General features: G+C 26.8%; 1 long non-coding RNA gene across 2 annotated transcripts in view; it reads left to right on the top strand.

Annotated features, from left to right (window-relative positions):
* The window catches only part of LOC129959132 (uncharacterized), a 114,922-nt gene that overhangs the window by 8,422 nt on the left and 85,597 nt on the right, over nucleotides 1-20,903 (top strand). For both annotated transcript variants that reach the window (XR_008783408.1, XR_008783407.1), the window contains exons 2-3: nucleotides 10,774-11,073; nucleotides 13,848-13,983. This is a non-coding gene — a long non-coding RNA (uncharacterized LOC129959132). The remainder of the gene's footprint in view (nucleotides 1-10,773; nucleotides 11,074-13,847; nucleotides 13,984-20,903) is intronic.

Raw genomic sequence — 20,903 nt, 5'->3', positions numbered from 1 at the left:
TAGCAAAATTAATTAAAACACAAAAAGTTAACAAAAATAAATAATTTTGATTGATAAGAATATTCAAATGTTTGATAACCAATTAAAAAATGTTTGAATATGTCAAAATATTAGAATTAAAGTATAGTAATATTTAAATTAAAATCCCTCTTTACTAACGCAGAAATGGATGCATTCATTTGAGGCTCCTAGAAGTAAGTAGAAATAAGTTTTCAATGTGATTTTAAGAGAGAAAGGAGCAGATTCTGAACCTCTTCAATGGAGAAAAAAATATTTTCTTAGTTGATAGAAGCTAAAAACAGATATTAATCATGAAAAAGTGATTCAGATAGATATAAGTTCTAGCTGAGTGAAAAAAAAAAATGTGTTTTTAGGACAGAAATTTCAACACCCATACAAGTAACTGAAGAAATTATGGCTGTCTTATTTCAATTGTTATAAAATATTTTTTAGGACTTTTAATATGCATAATCTTTATTTTTGATTTGAGAGACATTTTGTTGAAATGAAAATCCTTTTTTGTGATATAATGAGCTTTATATATAAATCCTTTTCGTTATATTTGTTGATCTGTGCATTCATCCATTTATAATATTTCTGCTAAGAAAAAAGTCATAGTAATATATTTGATAAAATTATTTCTAATAAAAATTCTTTCATAATATTTGAAATATAAGGAAGGGTAGAATAACCAATAATGAATGACATTTTCAAATAAATAAATCACTTTTTAACAAGAATTAAATAAAAATTTTGTCTCAGAATATTACATATTGATCTAATAGATGTATAAATTTTTAATGTATCGTTGCTTGATTAACAATTCATGACGCTCAATTTCACCTACCATTTTATTTTATTTTGCTTATTACATAATATTTAAAGTTAATAGCATAATATTAATAATGTAGTACCTATAACATTACATAAAAGCATAGTTAGTACTTCTGAATCGAAAATGAATGTATCTTTTCATCACTAAAATCGTCATTAGATAAAATTTATAGTGGCAGCGTGTCTTTCCCTGCGACTCACTCAACAGATATAACTGATTATGTCATCCAATATCTTAATGTAATTTTCCTAACGCTGCTTTGTGAAGATACAAGTTTTTTCCCACTGAAAGACGAGTAATTAATTAAAAAATTAAATTGCAATGGCGCATTTCGCATGTGTCACATAAATATGAATTAATGTCATTTCATTATTGTTTATTATCATTAATTTTATCCAAAATTGTATTAATTAAAAATTACTAAAATTTTCAATACATTTAGAATTAATTAAAGTTTTACTCTTTATAGCAAAAAAGGAATTTAACGCAAATAAGTTAAGTGTGAACTGTTTTTAAATCTTAAGCTATAACTTGATAAACATACTAATTTGAGCAGAATTCGGAACTGACTAATTAAATTCATATTTAAGGATATATATAAATATTCAGTTGTCTTTAAATTTTTCTTGACTAAATCCTTCTTAATTTTAAACCCCATAATATATTCCTGATTTTAAAATCTAAACTGGGAGTCAAAATTGTTTTTCTTTCTTAACCGTAGAGTCAATTATTTTTAACTTTATTTGGAATTCATCCAAGTTATATTCCCTTTAATCTGCCTAGTAAATGAACTTTTAAAAATGCACAAGTTATTTGTATAAAAGAAAGCTTATTTAAAATGCAAACAATTGATTTTTTGTCTTTTGACAATCTCTTCATGCGGAATCTTCATTTTTATTCAGGAGCCAGAGGAATTGCTAATTTCTGGAATTCCTTTAAAACTATTTATCAAATAAGAACATGCCCGGAAGTATAAATAACTCCTTATAAATGAAGTAAATCCATGTTCTGTTTCTAATGCTTTGGGGTTTCGAATATTATTAAGATGAAGGCCATGAATATGTAAAATATTTCAAGCTGCAGTTCTTGAAAGCAGTTATAAAAAATTTGATATTTCAGCGAAATGAAAATATTTAAAAATTATTATAAAATTACTGAAGTTGCAATATTATTTATATTATAAAAAATGTTGAACTGTTCATTTTGAATAATGATAAAGCGTTGAATTTTTTGGACTATCTTTTTCATTAAAAAAGAACTTTAACATAGTATGATCTTATTTAAGTTACATTATCGTCTATTTAAAATTCCTAAATTAAATATTTGAAATTTTATAATTAACTATCTCTTATTTTTAACTTTTTTAATTTTAATTAAAACGTCAATTTTGAAATAAAGGGGGTAAAAGAGGCTGCTTCTGGTGTTCAAACAACAAATCATAGTCTGGTGAAAAATATAGTTGATGGCCTATTGAAATCGCATTTTATTTCATGAAAGAGCAATTATTCACATTCGTCAAATGCAATTATTAGATATACGAATTTGTAAAAACTTAAAATTCAGATGATTAATTCTTTGCTATTAACTTTTACTTTCTATTTATTGCTATTGATTTATTTTCGCATTTGATTCACTTCACATGTATTTCATACTTACATCCTATTCTTCTTTATTTATTAATTTTCTATTCGATTTTATTTCGTTCCGAACTATTTCTTGAAATCTGTGTTTTCTTTTCAATTAATATCCTCATTTTCAGCCTTTCACTGCTGGACTTCGCACAAAAGAAATCTTTTTTTCTTTTCTTTCTTATCTTCAAAGAAAAATCCTCTAGGGAAATTTTAAGAATTTGACGGCTAGGCGTGAAGCAGAAATCGAATGATGTCAAAACCATTTTCTCTCTCGTAGTTGTACTCCCCCCCCCCATCTCCTCTCTTTCTTGAACCGCGTCCGCAGGTGCTGGCTGCATTAGCTGTTTTTTTTAATATATTTTTTTTTCAACTCTCTTCTTCTTGTGCTGTTATTTATACCAACTTTAAGATGGGATATCGTGTTCGGATTTGAAATGGGGAAAACGCATAGGTTATGGGGGGGGGGGGAGAAAAGAGGCAGCAGCAAGAAAAAGAAGAGCAAGGATGACGAAGTAAAGCAAACTGGTTGTAAAAACCGGTGATGTAGAAGAGATCGACCAAGAAAATCCACTGACAGGCCAAGGGGTGTGTATCGAAATGAGATTATAGGGAAAAGGGAGGTAGGTAGCAGCGAGTCCTAGGAATAAAAGACGTCGGGAGTAGGTCTACCCTGAGTGAAAACCAGTGATTATCTGTCGCAGCTATAGGCGGAGCTATGCTGTGATTGCAGTAAAAGAAATTCGAAAAGAATAGGACAAATATAAGAAATTGCGAGAGAAGACGGGCTGTATACAAAATACGCTACTTTGACATCCGTCTGTGTTAAAAATAAATTAATATCTCATGATGGATAATAGCAATTACTGCTACCCACAGAGATAAGAAAGTTTTGGTACAGATAGTATTCTGACCTTATTTGGTTCCGATAATTTTTTTTTAAGTTCAAAAGGAATATATTTTTGAGAAGTATTTTCAGAAATGATATTATCATCTTCTCGTCTAGATTGCTTTAATGCAAATTTTGATGTGCAAGTGGCTAAATTATAACAATACGCCCTTCAATTATTTTACTGTAGTTTTATACTAATGTTTATTTACTTTATATTGAAAATGCTTATTTTATTGTATATATATCTGTGCAACATCAATTGTGTATGACAAAAAGATATAAGGGCTTCTCTTTTATTTCTCTTCATAGCAACTCCGATAATGGATTACAGTTCCTATCTAAATGGTAATTTAACTAAAATATTTGAAAAATAAATTTATTTCGCATGATAAATCTGAACTTTAGTGCTAAATATAGTATATGATAAGAAAAAAAATTTTAAAAATAATAATTGTGATAATCACATTTATATCATGGAGAGAAAATGACCCAAGAAATATTGAAATATTGTTTAAAAATATAAGAAAAAAATCAAAGAGTGTTCCAAGGAATTTCAAGTCCGGTTGTTATATTTACATCAATCAAACTAAAAATATATCCTTTCTTTTTATTTCATTTTTTTCAGAAACTAACATCCGAAAGTAAATGTAAATTTTTATATTGTCTTTAATCTTTAATCTTTGTCTTTAAAAAATCTTTTGATATAATCTCTTTGCTTATTCACTCAGTAAAAGTTCGATCACTTCTTGTAATATTCCAAATGCCGCTATTTTAAGATTAAGATGTCTTAATGCACAGGTACTATAGTGCCTTTCTTAGATGCAACCTCTTAATGCATTTTAGGATGAATAAGAAATTTGAGTCAATTATTGTTCATAGGTTATTTAAAGTTTTAGGTTTAACTGCAAATTTTAATAATTAATTAAAAACAATTTTTAATTAGATAAAAACCATTAAATATATCCCAAAATCCAAACAATCTTTTATTGGCATTTAGATTGCATTAATATAGCATAAGATATATCAGCTCATAATGATTTAAAAAGACAGGGTATTAATTATTGTGCAGTTCAGAATTCCAAAAGTTTTAGCAATGTCAATAGAATAAATAAAAGTATCACTTATACGTTTCGCTTGTTACATGTGACAAAATTTATTTTTATTGCATTCTTGATCTTTGTACCACTAAAATCTACTAAACCAATTAACTTCTATTTAAATTTATTTTCCATAGATGTTTGCAAAGAATGAATATAGCAAAAAGGGTGAATATTTTTCTACTGAAAGTATAATGTTTCAACTTTCTCTCACTTAACTGATGGTTTTTTTTTCTTTTCTTTTCTGAGATGATTCTGAAAAATGACTGATGTTGAACTTTGTACAACACGATTTTTATCATCAAACTATTGTAACAATTAAAAAAAAAGTAAATTTTTTTCATTAAATTAGTATTATTTTCTTTAAAATGTCATGATAATTAAATAATTAGTTTATACTATAGTTATACTCTCAATATTTAAAACGCAAATAAATTATTTTCGATTCTGAATTTACATATTCGAAATGTCTTCAATGAAACCTTAGACGACGCCATTTAAGTAAATGTTAATTAATTTTTAAAAAAATATTTTTTTTCTAAGATTATCTTTATGAAATAAAAATAAATAAAAGAAAAAATATTCTGGACCACTACAGCGAATAATAAATAAGATTGATCATATTAAACTATGTAAATGTTGCAAATCTTGACACTATTTTTTGAAGATTTATTGACATTTAAGATTAATGAGATTATCTTTCGTTCTCTACACTCATGAGAGGTTTTTAGAAACCATTTTTGAGAATAGAGGAATTGAGTGTTGTAAGCAAATTCAAAATTTCAAAATTAAAAGTGTATAAAAAATTAGTAACATATTATTAAAGTATTTTTCTACGCTTACTAGGAAAACCTTCTCTTATTATAGAATCATATATCCCCCCCCCCCGTCCAAATCATGTCATGTGTAGAAAATATGATTTACTTCCTTTGCGGAGGTCGAGAGGAGAGGAGGAGAGGGGGGGGGAGGAGATATGTGGTCACAATCGATACAATTTTTTAACGCAATACAACTGAGTTCTAGAAAATTAACTCATTTTCAGATTGATGATCAGGAAATGAACATTCCAGAGAAAAAGGAAGAGAAAAAAAAAACGTTCATACGTTCTTAGAGAGTCAATAACGTAATTACTTTCTAGTAATTTTACTTGAAAAAATAACAGTTTAGGTTACTGAATGTAAGTTTTTTGAGAAAAAGAATTTTTATTATTCTTAATGTAGCTGAAAAAGTCAGAAGATTGAAATGTGATATGACAATGAGATACTCGACCTGTATTTTGAAAAAAAAAAAAAAAAAATGTGTAATCAAAATCCACCAAAATTAATTTCTTATACCAGTTCACATTTTAAAAATAGATTTGTAGCAATACTGTAATTTGCATTTTAAACAAACTTGCTTCCATAAGTTCCAAATATTTACTGATGCCTCTTGAAAGATATTTTCTTGAAGTAGCAAATTTAAAGGATCATAAGAAGAAGAAAAGGTTTAAAAAGTAACTGGAAGAATGAAGATGTTGGAAAGGGTAGAGGATTAATTATTTTTAGAAATTTAGTTAAATTTCTTAATAGGGAATCAATTTAAATACAACATTGGTTTAATATTTTAATTTTAGAAACTTTTTATCAGTTAAAATGAGAATTTCCCTTGCCAAAACTATTTCTCAAAAGCAAAATAAATAGTTAAAAATATGAAATTATGAAGGAAAGAATAAATTTAAATTCCAAGAGGAATGTAGTTTTTTCATTAAATTATGAAATTCATAAGAGAACAATGACAGCATTGGTAGTTAATAAAAATTATTTTTCAAGCAATTAATGACAAAAAATTTTAATATCACTATGCCCTATATCTTGTTTCTTTTTCTCAAAACTGGCTTCTTCTCATATTTTAATTAAAAAGTTCTGTAATATTTTTGAAAAGGAGCATAAAATTAAATCCTTTTTTTTTTTCAAAATTATAACGGAAAACTACTTTAATTTCTAACATTACCTGTAACACCATACTCACATTTAAAAACAAATAGTCAGGCGAAAAATTCTGTAGCAAGAAAGAAAACTATATTTCAAAATAATGTCGCTTAATTTTGTTTGAAAATTAAAGAAAATTCAATGCTAAAAGTATATGTTTTCTGGTATTTCTTATTTCATTAAACTGCCGAAATATTATTAAATATATAACTGAGTAATTGGAATATAATAGGTATTCAAATATTTATCATGCTATTCAGTATTCATCAAAAAGATAAGTTACTTTAACCCTTTCTAGGGCCGTGGGAAGTATGCTTCCCATCAAATTTATCAATCTTTGTATGAAATTATGTAGGTTGGCATAAGTACTGACAAATTTTTTAGTCAGTCAGAAACTTAGATGCTTCAGTTCTTTATCTCAGACAAAATGATGTATCTTGATTTGTTACTTCATTATTAATTAACCAAATTAGTTAATTAATCAAATTAAATTTATCTAATAAGCTAAATGAATCCCTTTTCTTATTCTAATTTCAAGCCTAAAATATTTTTACATAATATGACTAGAAAAAAATGGCCCTTTAAAGGGTTAAAATAATAATCAATAACTCTGTATGTCGATCAATCATCAGATATACTATCTTCAAGATAAAAAATCATTTAAATTAATAAAAATGATTTTACTAATCAAACAAGACAAAATAAATTAAACAAAAAAACTATATAATTCACTTCCGAAGTTTCTTTTACGGCATTGAAACGTTTTTAAGGCTAAATTCAAAATAGATTATCTCTAAAAGAGTTTCTTGAATCAACAAATCATGCATGCGTAATTTCTGCTAAAGAACTGCTAAATCAATTAATGAAGGTAAAACGTTCTTTATTCCATGAAGAACTGATAAAAGGTATTATAAATGCTCAAAATTAAGCAACGAAGTTCTTTGATACGCATCAAAAACGATGGATGCATTAGGGTTTCAAACATTTCTCAGCAAAGCGTATCTTTAACTTGATGGCTTCTTCATGTAAATTGAGCTAGCCTCTGCCTAGTAAGAGCGTCAATTATGTCTTACGCCTACTGTTTCGTCGAAGAAAAGCGATAAGATTAATTAATTCAGTCTAATTACTCAATCCATGTCAACTTGGCATTATGCGGTAAGACTGATAAGCCGCCGTAATAAACGATTTTTATCGCATTTTACTGTATTCAATATTTTACTTAGAAGATGTAGGTTAAAAATTGTTTCGCAAACATATTGTGATGTTTATCCTAAATATATCTTCAGATGACAAGCCCCTGTATCAATTAAATCTTATGATTTTGAAGTTGAATATCTAGAAAAGCATTATTCGGCTATAACTTTAACATCCATTATCTGAGTTGCATATTGTTAATGACATTTCAGACGAGTTCTTCGATGACTCTTTAGAAACATAATTAGTGCGAATCCCCCCAACAAGCCATTCGTAAATGCGGGAAGGGAATAAAATTTGCGAATGTCTTATCCCCTACAAGAGTCATCCTCTTATGCTTTCATTAGAGCAATCCATCAAAGCTATCAACACATAGCAGGAAAAATAAATAATTTATTCTGCAATGAACGGCGGCGCTTTCATCAAAATATGTTATCTTTCACCTGCACACATTTTGTCACTTTCGCTTTAATAATGTGAGTATAAAACTGATTTTAAAGTTCTATTTTCTTTCACGTGCACACATTTTGTTTATCACTTCCGCTTTAATCATGTGAGTACAGAACTGGTTTTAAAGTTGTGTTTTTCATAGATCTTCCATTACTATTCCTTTTTTATATTCAAATTGCATCGTTTAAAAAAATTATCAAGTTATTTAACATTATCGTTAAAAGACCGGTATAACTAGAAATACTTTATAAACCCTAATAAATTATATCTTTGATTTGGAAAATAGCTTAAAAATTCATTCAAAAAAAAAAACTTTTAGTAGTTACGATTTTGCCATAAATACATTTTAAAAGTTAGAATTCATAACATTATTTTCATTGCTTTTTTTATAAATATTGTGCTTATATAGCAATCATAAAATAATGCCGCTAAACTACTTACATCATAATCAAAGAAAAAATATTCTTGGGATTGTTAAATCCTACTTCAGAAAGCAAAACAAGTCAGCAGTAGTTAATAAAAAATAAAAGAATTCGTTTATTTGAATTAACTGATTTTTAAAAAAAATCGAAATATGCTATATTTTCGCACTTAATAAAACTTAACAAAAGTGAAATTTTGAAACAAATTATAAAATTTAATTTAAAGAATTCAATTTATACTGCATTCATCGTATGAAATCGAAACGCTAACAAATATACTATGATGAAACATATTCAGTAACAGAATTAGTAAACAGAAGTAGTAATTTATAGAGTGATATTAATCAAAAATGCATTTTTACCTAAAATTACATATCAAACTTAATTAAATTTGAGTAATAAACTGAGGAATATCTGTTGTTGCAAGAGAATTAGAGTAAATAAATGCTCTGCATGTATCTATTACAGTAAAAAATGGTTTTTACACGTTTTTTCATATATTAAAATCTGAACAAATTTAATTTTATACCGATATATTTAGGAATAAATATGAACATCATTTCGGTAGCACTGCACTTATTTTAAATGAATTCGGTATGTTATCAGTATGCTTTGTAATATATTAATTTTTGCAGCTGCCGCGTAAAATGCATAGCACTACACTGTAAGACTCAGCTGACATAAGAATAATGTTATCGTTTTCTAAATTATCAATCAAGCAAAGCACAACATATTTGCTCTTTCTGTTTTTTTTTTTTTTTTTTTTTTTTCTTATCTATAAGAATGCTATGCATAAAATTCTGAAAACAAGTGAATTATTTTTAAAACAAAATTATACAATTTCGGATTTAAGTACTTATTATTTATCGATATTTTATTGTATCAATGGGAAACTCTAATGAGGATAGTGTTATTGACCGTTCTCGTTTATACAGAAGCAAAGTAACTCATGGCGGTTACTATGGTGATGTAGTAGAAAAGCAGATTGAAAAGTTGAGTGACAAAGAAAGAAAATGGAAAACCAGCATTTCAAAATGTAGCCCAATATATATTCTGTTAAATCATAAGAATTTCTAATATTTTTTTTCTCTACTTCAATAATCAAATTTGAGAAAAATATAGAAGAAACTTTTTATATATGAATAATAAAATTAACATAACTGAACGAATGAAGTAGCTTATTTGATTTCCATTTTCAAGAAATATTTGTTGTACAATTTCCGCACTAGCTATGAGATTGTAAAAAAATTTGATGGAGAGATAGTACATAATAATAATACTTAGATAAATCGATTTTCAACACATGTCAGCTTTGAAATTTTTTTTATCTGCACAATTTTGAAATTTATTTAACATTTCAAAAATATTATTTGGTACTTCAGCGTAATACGGAAGCTAATTAAACAAAAAAAAAAGTTTTTTAAATTACTAAATTTAATCATCTTCAACATGCAATTGTGTTATTACATATTAAAAAATTTCTAAATTATAAAATACCGATATTTAAGCAGCTTATCTACTTTCTCTTTATGTTGGTCACATCAATCTAGAGTCTCTACTTTTCTCAAATTTTAGTTTTGTTGTGAACTTTTCAAGCAACTTGTATTCTCAATAATATGTGAATAACGAGAAATTTTGATTTTTTTTTAATCGATAACCTAATCAAAACATCTATGAGTATATCGAACTGGAAATAATTTTTGGTTTTAAACTTTTCAGAAAATAATTCTAATATAGTAAAATTTTTCTAAATATTATTCTGGTTCTACTCTCACTTTATTAAAATGTTCCCACATATCCTTCTATAGTTGTTTACAGAAGCTAAGACAATAATAATTTTGCATAACTTACGAGTATCTGTCATTTGTAGACCATAGGCAATAATAAATATGTAAAATAATAATAATGTAAAATAATTAAAAAAAACTAAACTAACGTATTTTAAATTGGCTACTATTATACCTTAACTATCTAAGCTACTGTATTCATTTTTCTTTATATCATAATTAACAAGAAATAAACTATGCAGTTAGCAATTAATTAATATCATTTACCAGTCTTTCATATCCATAAACATTTATCATTAAACAAACAGAGAAGTTCTTTATTATTCAATAAAAGCTATTTAACTAATTTAATTCTTGTTTTTTACCAAAACCTATATTTTATATTATTGGATGAAAAGCGTTTTAATCCCATAAATGGGCCACTTTTTTTGGTGAGTTATCAAAAAGATCATTTCACATGAGTCAAATTGTGAGTAAAAGAAGATTTTCTTATGTTATTAGATCTGAAAAACAGAATTTAACACAGTTTGCCGAATGTTACAAGGCTGACCAAGTCTAGTATGAGTTGATGAATGATCTGACACAGAACCATTGTGTCTAACCAGGAATGGTTCCTATGACTTCTAAGAATACCAGAGGGAACGGAATGGCACCCTGCTGTTTAACTAAACTGACAACATAGAAGGGAACAACAGAGGTTGGAAAAGCCGAATGCATTTGCCAACCATTTATTACCACGGAGTCTTCCGACTGCTTGTCCAAATTGCAACCACGCCTCTTCCTTTCTTTGGGCATAAAGAGGTGAGAACAGATCCAAAAAGAAATAGCGAAGAACACATGTAAAAATGAAAAACCACTTTTAAATTGGGAAAAAAAACCCTATTTTATTTTGATGTTTAATAAGAATTAATTGTTTAAATTCAAACAAATCTTAAAAGGTAAATTTCGCTTTTGAAATCAGGATAGAGAAAATATCTGAAAATAAGTATAAAAAGCAATGGAACATACTGCATAAAAATTTTAATGAATTCCTTAAGACTACAATAATTTTATACTTTCATAAGTTAAGTCTTAAATTGATTAAAAGAATTTATCTGCTTATTTAATTATAATGCTTTATAGTAAACAAAAGATATTTATAAAATTATTCAAGCTTTTATAATTTATTTAATAAATTAAGTTTCATTATAATACATTATTGAAGATTTATGAATCGAAAACGCTAAGCCATTCTTTCTAAGCAGATCAATAAAAAGTTTTTACAGGCTTTTCAACCGCAAGTGTCTATAAAATTCATTAAAAGTCACTCGTTTCCTAAGGCTAAGAGCAGAAAAAAGGAGAGTGGTGGTTTTCTATTTTCTCCTTCAATAGAATTATCGATATACGAAACTTTACTCTATTAAATATCGAATTAAAACTTCCAAAGGAAACTGCATATTTCCAATTAGTGAATAAATAAAAAGTTTTAGATGTTTAATGTTGCCTTATCTTATAAACGAGACCACGAAAGACTAGCATCTGAAAGTAGAATATGAATTTCTCCTTATTTCAGATTTAAAAAATAAAGATAGTAGAATATTACAGTAAAAATATCTAAATTTCATTTTAAATAGGGAAGTAGTAACTTGTATAAATGTCTCGCATAGTGTAATAGTTATTAATTATAATAATAGTGTAATAATTAATTTTTATATATGTTTTGTCTTATTCTTACTATAAATAATACAATACTATATCATATAATTAGGATGATATAAACATATAACAGAGCAAACAATGACCTATAAATAATAACAAGATTTTTTTTTTTTTTTTTTTTGAAATATCTCCTTTACCTGATTGGATGCCTTGATAAACTTTGAAACACGACAAAATCTAATATTTGAGCCGCTCAGAAATGATAACTTATAACTAAAACAATGAATTTTTAACAAAATAAGAAGATGAATATTAATTATCGTATGAGTTTGAATTTCAACCTCAATTAAAAAATATTTCTGCCTTATTTAAAACTCGTTTCCAGCAGTTTCATCATATTTACTGATATTCAATTCTTTAGAAATCATGGAGATTTCTTTTAAGCAGGAAAGGTTTTAGTTCACAGCAAATTTGAAATTAAATATTATACAAAGAAGTAATCTGTATTTCAATGCATATTAACGGTCCATAATTTTTAAGAATTTCAGTTTTATTATATATATACTTCATTTTTAATTTAAAACATAACAGATAAAAACATAGGCTAATTTACTCCAGCCAAGTGGACTGTGTCTGAAATAGCCTTCGGAGCCATATAGGTCAGATAAAGATTTTAAAATTTTTCATCAGAGATCCAAGTTTGTTCCGAGGTAACTTGAAAATATATTAACACTTTTTACATAGCCCCTACACTTAGCAGAAAAATAAATAAAATCCAGCTGAAGAAAGAACGGAAGAAATGAACAGAGAGAGAGAGAGAAAAGGAAGAAAAAATATAAAAAGGCGCGGCGTCCACTAGAATTACAGTTGGCGGAGTTTCTTTAGGAATCCGTGGTTAGTTCGTTGGACTTAAAAAAAAAAAAAGAAGAAGAAGAAGAAGAAGAGTGAGAGAGAGAGAGAAAAAAAAGAAAGAGAAAAACAAGAAATAACAGGATAGGATGCCTATTCTCGCACATTGCATTAGGAATGTTTGGTGCCTTCCCCTTGAATAAGTAAGCCCTAATGATAGGGGGTGAGTCCGCTTCGAGAGAGGCGGGAAAGCAAGAGCCTGTCCGCTTGATTGCCATGCCGCGATGCACAACGTACTTTCAAAAGACTCAATACATACGGGGGAGCTAGATTTGGCGACCTTATCGCGCTATACAACGCCAAACTTATTAAATTGAATTTTCATTATAATGAAAAAGATTCATAAAAGAAACAGAATCTGCTATCCTGTGATTCATTAAAGGTAACTTTTTCGTTAAGAGGTAATTTTTCAGAGATCAGAATATTAGCATAGTCTTTTAAAGAAATGTTTGTTAATCATGCAATAACCTTTGAATAACACTTGATTAAAGAAATACCTATACGCGAAATGAAGGTCACTGTTCCAATCCATTCTTCAAGAAGATTAGAAATATTGATATCAAATGATTAGGGCGCTTGAGTTAAGATACGCGAAGAAGTTAGTAAGAAATCCGAACCAATATTTATTTAGAATTTTATTCTAACTATTATAGTGCTTTGAAAAGGCGATTTCAAAGCATTCAGATAATGGAAGACAACATTCTAAATAATTGGGAGCTCTGAATAAAACATCCTGATACTAGGCGGAAGACCTTCATTGAAGTAATGATATGTGACACAGCTTCTCAAGGTTATCATGATCCATTAGATTTTGTATTTCCACCTACTAACCCCGAGCATGATTTTTAAAAGTTATTTTATGTATGCATGCAAAGGTATGCGGATATTTTGGGCTTAGTTTCATAAAATCTGCATATAAATTTAATATTTAAATTGATTATTAAATCTATTAATTGTATTTTATTTTCAAATATCAATGTAATCAATACTGAACTTTGTTAAAACTTAATATTTTCTTTTTGTTTCAGCGAGCAAGCTATTGTTTTAAAATATATTGTTGTCGTGGAATCTTCACAGATTTTTCGCTGTGGTCAAGACTTAACGATCTGAAGATCAACTATTTTCAGAAATAGTTGAAACAGCATACAGCATGATTTATTCAGGGTAATGTAAAGTATATGATGTTTTATTTAGAATAAATCTAATTTAATAAGACAATGTCATAAATATAAATCATTCCATAGCATTTTATTTTGGTTACGAGCATTTTTTTTTTTTTTTGAAAATCTTATAAATGATTAAATATAATCCGAGTTTTTATTCTTGGTAAATTTACCCGATTCATTTATTTTCGAATATCATATTAAAACAGAAATATTTAAGCAGAATTGTATTTTTTTTTTAAATGCAAAACGCTATTTAATGTTATTTAAATTACTATGCCTGTAATTTTATTTTATTAAATTTAATTAATTGATGTTTTGCTAAACAAAAAACAGATATCTCAGTAAATATACTTTCTTCCTAATGCTTACAAACAGAGAAAAGATTAAAAATCTATCAAGACGTATCATGAAGAAAAGAATATTCGCATTTTTTTATTCATAAAATCAATTTTGGAACAGAGATAAGATCATTAGAAAAGATTCAAATTAAATTTATGTCTTTGTTTTTTGCAAGTTTTCTTAAGTTAAAGACAATTTTAATCCCTTTCTTCATTCATAAGCTCGTTTTAAAAATTAAGTTTATTGTTTTAGTAAAAGAGAAGGCTGTATAAAATATCATTTCAGAAAAGTCAAAATTTCTAGAATTCATGAATTTTTTTTTTTTTAATATTTTGACATATGTTTACTAAATATATTAAATTACTAAATATATTAAAATATATTTAGTAATTGCAAAGACAAAATTATTGAATTTAAATTACTTGAAAATTTTCAAAAAGCACAAAACTGAATTCGGTTCTCTATAAACTGATGAAATTTTCTTTTAGAAAAGTTTGTTTGAAGAAGAAATACAAGAACTCTTTTTCTCATAACATTAGATTCCCCCCCCCCCCATACCTCATTTAACAAAAGCAGATAAAAGAAATAGAAAATAATTTGTCACCATTTGTATGAATAATTCACTTATATTTGGCAGGGAAATATGCGCAAAATAATAATAATAATAATAAAGCATTGGAATAAAAAACGAAGATTTTGCTGATAATTTGGCCGATTTTTCCAGTTTGTTTAATATTAAAGGGAACAAGCTCCCTAAACGGGAAATTACGAATGAAATAATGAGCTTAATCAACGATGAAATACGAATATGTACAGAACTAAACAAACACAATAAAATATGTATCATCAATCCTTTAATTCTCTTCTATATGACAAATGACTAGTGGGAATGGCAGCCTGAATTTCGGGAGATTAATAGCAAACAAAAGTCCCGAGTGGCTATGAATCTGTACATGAAAATATCTCGCATTGTTTGCAGTATGAAAAGTTAATTATTATTATTATTTATGCATAGTTTAATTCAAGGAGGAATAAAAAAGAGAATGTTATTATTCGGAAAATTACTCTAATTTGGAAATTTTGTGTCTTTTGTGTGTTTAGAACTTTTGGAAGACGTTTTTACTAGGTTTCTATCAGGATAATTTCTAGTATCTTATCAGATGGCTATATTACATCACATGCATTTGTTTTGGGTTGAAATATAATAATTAATTCAATTTTGTCTATTAAAACATTTCATCTGAAATTTTATTTTCTAAAAAGCGAAGCCGGATATATTATATAGTTATTGTGATTAATCGCTTATAATTAATAACCGATAAAAATGATTATTTAATTCATCACATCGATCGATTATTATCAAAATTATCTGTTATTATTAATAATAATAAATTACTTGCACTGATCGTAACATATATATATATATATATATATATATATATATATATATATATATATATATATATATATATATATATATATATATAATAAAATGTGTGTTTTTTAAAAATGAATGTTAATAAACATTCCGAAAAATCTATAGACGTATTATACTTATTAATAAGCATAAGAACAAAATATTTTGAAAAGCAAAACAGAGCTCCGATAATGTTAACAAAATCTTTTTATACAAAGTACAATAATTATTTTGTACAGACTTTCATAAAGAAACTTGATTATTGACTCTGTTTAGACTGTAGCTTTAATTTCAGTTCGCAAAGAAATGCAGTACGATTAAAAACATTTCCTTATTTTTTATTATTTTAACTTTCTAAAATCGTCAAAAAAAAGCAATATGAATTAGATGAGGGATACCAGAATTAAAATCCTCACATTTCTGATGAAATTTAGCTCTTTAGAAATTCATTTAAATTAATGTAATAAAATTCTACTACCTCCTATATGAATAACAATAAAAATACTTTCCGACATTTAGTTGCCGCTTAAATTTAAAAATTTGTGATATTACAATACGATTTGTCGTTGTTCATCCGCTAATTAATTAATAATGTTATGTTAATATGTAATAATAGAACATTAATGCACATTATGATGAAAATTATATATTTAATTTAATCCCAAAACAAATGAAAAATATATACACTATTATCTTTTTTTTTTTTTTTTCAGTTTAGAAGGAAATTTTTGAATAAAAGTTTATATATATTATTATTGTTATGCTTATTGAATGCATTTATAATTTCGCTATTATCAACACTTGATTTTTCGAAACATTAATTAAATATTTTTTATAAGAGAAAATCGAAATTTTTATTTATTATTATTGAAAGATTCAAAACCTGTCAAAAATATTAGAAAAGATTAATTGCTTTTCCTATAAGACAAGTGGCTTGATTTCAATTTGGATAAATTTTACTGAGTTCAGTGAAAATCCTCTTAAAGGGTGGAGTTTCATCTCAGGAAAACGTATAAAATTATTCCTTTCAACCTGTCTTACCGGAGTGAGCGATCACTCCGTCTCATCCTCTTGTCAAGAGGGTACTTCATTATTCTGTCCAATCCGCTCATACATTGAATGTCATTGGAGAAATCATACTGTAACATCATTGGTTATCATTGTTAGATGGCTTTATTCATGTAAAAGAGAAGTAATAGCCGTGTGTGATATTAATCAGAATGAATAAAAAATGCCTTTTTACAGCAATTACAAATTATTAAAGAATATTAGAAGATTCTTGATTTATATAATACATGTTAATTCTTTATTATTCCTTGTAAGTACATTTGTTATTTATCATTTCGTTTTTGCAATTGATGGGCGCAATTTCGAAGGTAACGTTATTGTTATTATAAACCCACCGGGAGTCGACCGATTGGTGATAGGAGCGTATTTTCATCAATTGGTATAATTAATACTAAATGCTAAGTATTAAATGATGACACTATGAGGGTTTAGACAGAAAAAATGACGAATAACCATTAACTCTTTTAAAATGTTCAAATGAAACTAATGAGTATTTTTATCCTGAAAATAAGAATTTATAATACGAACAATTCTTTTTCAGTTTGATTCTCCTTTAAGGTACATATCAATATTTAAGCATAAACTTAACCAAAAACGATATACTGTCTAAAATAATATAGTAGTCAAACAATTAAAAATAAACGTAAAGCATATTTAATGGCTAGAAAAATTCGAATGTTTCCACTTATATCACGAAAAATTCATCATTTTGCAGTTTGATTATTTTTCAGGTAAATATCAATACTTAAGCATAAACTTAACCAAAAAACGATATACTGTCTAAAATATTATAGTAGTCAAGCAATTAAAAATAATCGTAAAGCATTTTTAGTTATTAAAAAATGTAGGTTTTTTCCATCTATAAATATTAATTTATTTTTTAAATCCCCTTTAATGATAGATGCGAAACCAATCAAAATCTATTGTAATATAGCCGATAACATTCCTTCTTCATAATTCAAAGAGCGCATCGAATAGATAATTCAAAATGATAGAAAAGAATTTCTAGAATTTAAATTTAAATAAAAATCATCTATGAAAAAAAATCCTTATTAAAAAAATGGAAACGATTAGCTGAAAAATTGAGCTATATTGTTGTTAAATGATGCTTGCATACGAGCATCATCAATTGAATCGAATGATTGTGACCGATTTCAGCCTTCTTTTATAAGTGAAACACAAGTTACTTTTTAACCGGGAGTAATATGAATAATCCGACGGTAATAGGTCAATTCTGCGAAATGGCGGTTGGCTGCTGATCATTTGGCGGTTTCAGTGTTAATTCAAACTTTTATCAAAAAAGAGATCTGTTATCTTGGAAAGTAAGGGAAGAAGATTCTACAGCAGCCTGCCTTGCTAAATTAGTACTATAACCTGTCCTCAGGAGGAAGAACCCTGCATTGCATTCCTTCCAGAGCGATCGTTCTTATTTCGTTCTCGTAAGTTTAGACTTTCTTCGTGTTATTGAGTGTAAGAAATATAATACATTATTTAATTTTATAAGATAATGTGGTTCAGTATTATTATGTGTTGTATTTGATGTTTATGGTCTGAAAATGTTTATGGTTCTTACATGAATCGCAAGAGATTTCTTAATTCTAACTGTAGAGAAATAGAGCCGCTAGTCTCTCATTGAAGGAATAATAGCATGCTTACCTGCATGCTATTATTCCTTCAAAGTACAAGAACTTTTTGCTTAAATACTAATTCCAATCTTTCGATATGTATTTTGACCATGATTTTCTACTTAATTTCGTTTTTTTTTTTTTTTTTTAATTTCTTTTCATTTACATCTGAATTATTAAAAACAAAATAAATAATTTTTCTTCAAGAAAGTAACAAAGTCTTTTTTTTTATCATTGCTCTCTCTCTCTCTCTCTCTTTTTTTTTTGCTTCTTAATGGACATAACGCTCTATAGAGATGGATTTCTTGAGAAAAAAAAAATAAGAAAGTGGACAAATTACCTTCATTGACCATGTTAACTCCACAAAAAGCATTCTATAAACTGGAAAGTGTAAACTAAAAATGAAATTAATTTTTTAAAATAGAAACCTAAAGTGGATAAATAGTACAAATAACCACACGTTTTTCATTTTTTGATTATTGCCTCAATAATCACAATTTTAGTGTGAAATAATTAAGGTTTAGGTATCTTATAAAATTATGTTATTTCTAAAATCCTATTGTACTACAAATTATTTAATATAATTAGTCTTTTGAAAATTCACTTCGATAATTAAAATTCTATCTGAAAAGATAGAATTGATGAAGAAAGATGGAAAGATGATTTCTTTTATTTTCCAATAAAGCATAAAAACCCATCATTGATGTGAAATGCAAATATACAGACCGGTTGTAAATGAGAATTGAAGAAAAAGTTCAACAATATTCAGACAGGAGCAAAGAACCCTACCTTTAGAAATAAGCAATTAAAAATAAAGAAAATCTATTTCCTGAACGACGTGAGCTATCACAGTGATTTAATTTATTATTCAGTGACTTTTTTTTTTTTTTTTGTATTTGGCTAAAAGCGTCGAAAATAAACATTAGTTGTAATTAAACCGACAATTCAGCGGTTTATTTCATTAAAGCGAGAATGGAAAAATTAAAGAAATTATAAATGAGAAATCGCTTTTGTATCGTATGTTTTTCTAGGTTAGAAATTTTGTTTATAAAGAAATGCTTAGAACGAAGATAAAAATCAATAATTTTTTTCAATATAAGCTTAAGTTTATGAATGAAAAGTAAAATGGCTGATTCATTTCGTTTAAAAAAGTAAATGACGATGTATACAAGCACATAAATATAAATAATTGATGATTAAATTTATAATCATATTATTTCTAGCGATTTGAGAAAATTCATTCTTTTCATATCTGATATGTATTTTTCAAGACTGATCTATTTACTTCATTAATAAAATGAAATTGTGTGCTAAAAGTAAAGATAAATGATAGTGTCAGCATTTTAAATGTACTTTTATAGTTATAATTCATTATTATTTTAGCATCTGAATTTAGCAAATTCACGACACTTTAAGTCTCAGATAAATCACAAATTTATTTATCTCTCTTTCTATATTATTTTTTTCATTTCCTGTTTAATTTTATTTCAAAATTTTATAATTAATGCAATTTTATTCTAAATTACTATAGCTATTATGATAACATAACAGCTTCGAATAACATGTTGAAGTCCTAAATTAGTTCCAATTTTAAGAGACTTGAAAAATTGTTTTTCTACATATTTTAACTATGGTTAAACTTTTAAAAATTAATAATGGCACTACGATTTTTTTTAAAAAGTGAAAACACTTAAAGAAAACTTCACAGCTAAATTCTGTTACACGCATGTACAAGAAGGATCTCTTCCAAATGAATCTTTTAACTATAAGGTAGATTTAAAATCTGGAAAATCTATCTTCTGTGATATTTAAAGGGCTTGAATAAATTTCAGAACCTTTAAACATTCAAAAGTATCGATTTTCGATTAGCCTTTGAGTAACATAATAACGTCTCAAAATTAAAATTACAAAAACAAAGAATTTTTTTGAAGTTTTTCACATATATTAACTATATGACTGCATCTAAACTTTTCAGAATTTATTAAAAACTCGCAATGATTCATCAATATCCTATCATGACTTGCATAATTGTATTATTATTGACATATTTAAAGCTGCTTCAAAGCATCAATTATAGTTCCAAAAAATAGTTGATTAAGACAAATTACTTTTACTGAGGCTATGAAACGAATCATAATAAAGTTTAATTTTGTTTGTCAGTTTCAATGGTTGAAAAGCATCATTAGAAGAATAGAACGGATATTCCCATTTCCCAAAGACTCTGTATCTATGTCAATTTTTTTATTAATTGCCGGTTTACAAACCAATCTAGAATCGTAGATTTCTGACAAGATTTAAAACATCTGCCATGTTTGATTCATTAATTGCCAAACTACTTGCAACACGGATCATGTCCTTTAATTAATATTGTCTCTAATCGTTCCGTGCCATTCTGTTTTTGATAAGTATAAGCATTTCTAAAAAGTAAACACAAAAGTACAAAAATTATATCTAAAATATCAAAGTCGT

This window comes from Argiope bruennichi, chromosome X1 (genome assembly GCF_947563725.1).
Source record: "Argiope bruennichi chromosome X1, qqArgBrue1.1, whole genome shotgun sequence".
Classification (NCBI taxonomy): Eukaryota; Metazoa; Arthropoda; class Arachnida; order Araneae; family Araneidae; genus Argiope; species Argiope bruennichi.
The sequence above is the reverse complement of the archived record's forward strand: the minus strand, read 5'-3'. Positions and strand labels throughout refer to the sequence as shown.